This window comes from Oryx dammah, unplaced genomic scaffold (genome assembly GCF_014754425.2).
Source record: "Oryx dammah isolate SB20612 unplaced genomic scaffold, SCBI_Odam_1.1 HiC_scaffold_19, whole genome shotgun sequence".
In the NCBI taxonomy this organism is placed as follows: Eukaryota; Metazoa; Chordata; class Mammalia; order Artiodactyla; family Bovidae; genus Oryx; species Oryx dammah.
In genome coordinates, this window is record NW_024070203.1 from 22,788,863 (window position 1) to 22,791,769 (window position 2,907).

At 46.6% G+C, this 2,907-nt stretch overlaps 1 non-coding gene across 1 annotated transcript; it reads right to left on the bottom strand.

Annotated features, from left to right (window-relative positions):
* Positions 1–1,271: 1,271 nt before the first annotated feature.
* Positions 1,272–1,343, bottom strand: TRNAC-ACA. The gene has a single exon. It is a non-coding gene; the product is annotated as a tRNA-Cys (tRNA).
* Positions 1,344–2,907: the final 1,564 nt, after the last annotated feature.

Consider the following 2,907-nt stretch of genomic DNA (forward strand, 5'->3'; position numbering starts at 1 on the left):
GGCGTCCTGTAAAGACCATCAGGCCAGCTTGCGTGGGTGAAACCTGGCTGCATGTCTCTCACCACCCTTCTCTGATTGGTCTCAGAGATTTTTTTAATTCGAGGATAATTGTTTTACAATGTTGTGTTGGTTTCTGCTGTACAACAACATGAATTAGCAGTCTGTGTACATATATCCCCTCCCTCTTGGACCTCCTTCCCACCTACCCCATCCCACCCCTCTAGGTCGTCACAGAGCATCGAGCTGAATTCAGTCTCAGGGATTTAGAGAGAAATCTTCACTGCAAGAGAAACATGATACCACTTTTAGGAAATTAACCTTCATTTAATGAGGTGTTGTATAACTTGAATTTTTTTTCAATTATCTAACTTTTCTTCCTGCCCCAGGTTCCCTACATAGCCGGCCAATTCAACCACACACGTCTGCGTGAGTCATTGCAGCTGATGGCAAAAATAGCCACCACCGTTCTTCACTCCTCTCTGGATCTGGGCACTTTCCGGCACCACTTTACGGCTCTTTCCATCAAAGGAAAGGGGGTCTGTTTCACTGTGCTTTTTACCTGGACCAGCCTCGTGATGCTTGGGGCAATGGAATGTGGTGGGAGCAATGGGCCATCAGTCCCAAGTCCAGACCCCCAAGAGCCCTTGCACAGCATTGCTCTCCCTGCTGTGTGAGCAAGCCCAGGCCAGCCTGCTGGAGGATGGAAGACCATCCTCCAGGAAAACCGAGGAACACCAGCAAGCTCCCAAAGCAGAGCCACCTAGCGACCTGGAGCTGCTTGCAGGCTAGATGAGGAAGCCTGCTGAAACCAGAACTAAGCAGCCTGAAGCACGGGCTCAGGAGCAGTAGGCATTTGTGGCTACTTGAACTTACAAAGTTCGGGATGGTGTGTTATCCATCACTAGATAACCGATACAGTCAGGAACCTGCACAACTATTGGAGGAAATTGTCCAAATCACCATGTGCTATTTTTCTCTTTATCAATCTTCTCCACTGAACTGAAATCCTCTTAAGAACAGAGATGGAAATAGATTTGTTCTGGTATTCCCAGTGCCTAACACAGGGCAGGCTCAAGAGACATAAAATGAATAAATAAATGAACAAATGAACAAAAATGTCCCTAGATGCCATGGAAAGTGGAAAGTGGAGTCGCTCAGTCATGTCCGACTCTTTGCGACCCCATGGACTGTAGCCTACCACTCTCCTCCGTCCGTGGGATTTTCCAGGCAATAGTACTGGAGGGGGTTGCCAGTTCCTTCTCCAGGGGATCTTCCCAACCCAGGGATCGAACCTGGGTCTCCTGCATTGTAGACAGATGCTTTACCATCTGAGCCACCAGGGAAGTGTTAATATATGATATTTGTGTTTTTCTGACTTACTACACTCTGTATGACAGAACTTAGGTCCATCTGCATAACTACAAATGACCCAATTTTGTTCCTTTTATGGCTGAGTAGTATTCCACTGTATATGTATATATGTGTACCACATCTTCTTTACTCATCCATCAGTGGACATTCAGGCTGTATCCATGGCCTGGTTATCGTAAACAGTGCTGCGGTGAACGTTGGAGTACACGTGTCTTTTTGCATTGTGGTTTTCTCAGAGTATACGCCCAGCAGTGGGATTTTTGGGTGATATGGTAGCTCTATTTTCAGCTTTTTAAGGAGCCTCCATACTGTTCTCCATAGTGGCTGCATCAGTTTGCATTCCCACTAACAGTGCAAGAGGATTCCCATTTCTCCACACTCCCTCCAGCCTTTATTGTTGGTAGATTTTCTCATGACGGCCATTGAGGTTGGTGTTTGTAGGGGAGGAGCAGTGACGCAGATGCAGAGAACGGACTTGTGGACACAGTGTTGGGGGAGGGAGGCTGGGAGAAACTGGGAGAGCAGCACTGACACGTATACACTAGCGGGTGTGACAGAGACCGCCGGTGGGGAGCTGCTGCTCAGCACGGGGAGCTCAGCTCAGTGCTCCGCGATGACCTAGAGAGGTGGTGGGGGCAGGGAGGGTGGGAAGCGGGGCTCAAGAGGGAGGAGACACATGGATACCTAAAGCTGATTCAGTTTGCTGTACACCAGAAACTAATACAACATTGTAAAGCAATTATACTCCAATAAAAACAAATTTAATATCCCTAAGTCAGGAAGAGACACGTATTTTCCAATGCCCCAGTGCACACAGCCTTGATAAAGAACCTCTCTATGTGCAATTCTGTGCTCCCTACACACCCTTCTTATCTGTGATTTAGTCTCTTGAGGTGACATTTCTCCCAGGAGGAAGTGTTCTGTGAATGCTTGTTGTTCCAGTGCTCAAGTCATATAAATGTCATGGAGGAAATTATTAATTTGGCATGTTGGTCCGTTTGTCAAACTCCTGGCAGTTCAGGCATGGAGCAGGCCCTGTGACCAGTTCCACCTGGATGAACTGAGAGAATCAAGTTTCAGGCCTACAAATGTGCTGCTCTGACCATACTATAGCTTCTGCCATTTCTTCCCCCTCCTTACCTCTCTGCTTAGACACATGCAATTAAAAATCAAAAGGCCTCGTCCCAGTGCTCTGATAGATGTTTCCAGATGTGAGAGAATTTCAGAAAAAGAAAAAAAAGTGACACCCCAAGATGACTGAAAAAGAACTTCTGAACCTCTCTTCCATCTGCAAAATAAAGGTGTCTAACTGCATCGTCTTGGGTTGGTTAATCAAGCCTTTCTGAGCATCTACTGTGTGTGAAGTGTTATGACAGGTGCTATGAACAGGGCTTCACAGAGCAATGATGCGGGGAGTTCAAAGGCACCAAGAGTCAGTAGTTTTGACTGTGTGACATCTTTTGCATTCACTGCCTAACAGTAGCAGTAATTAGTAGCGAGCACTTTAGAGTTTACAATACAATTGATTCAAAAGTC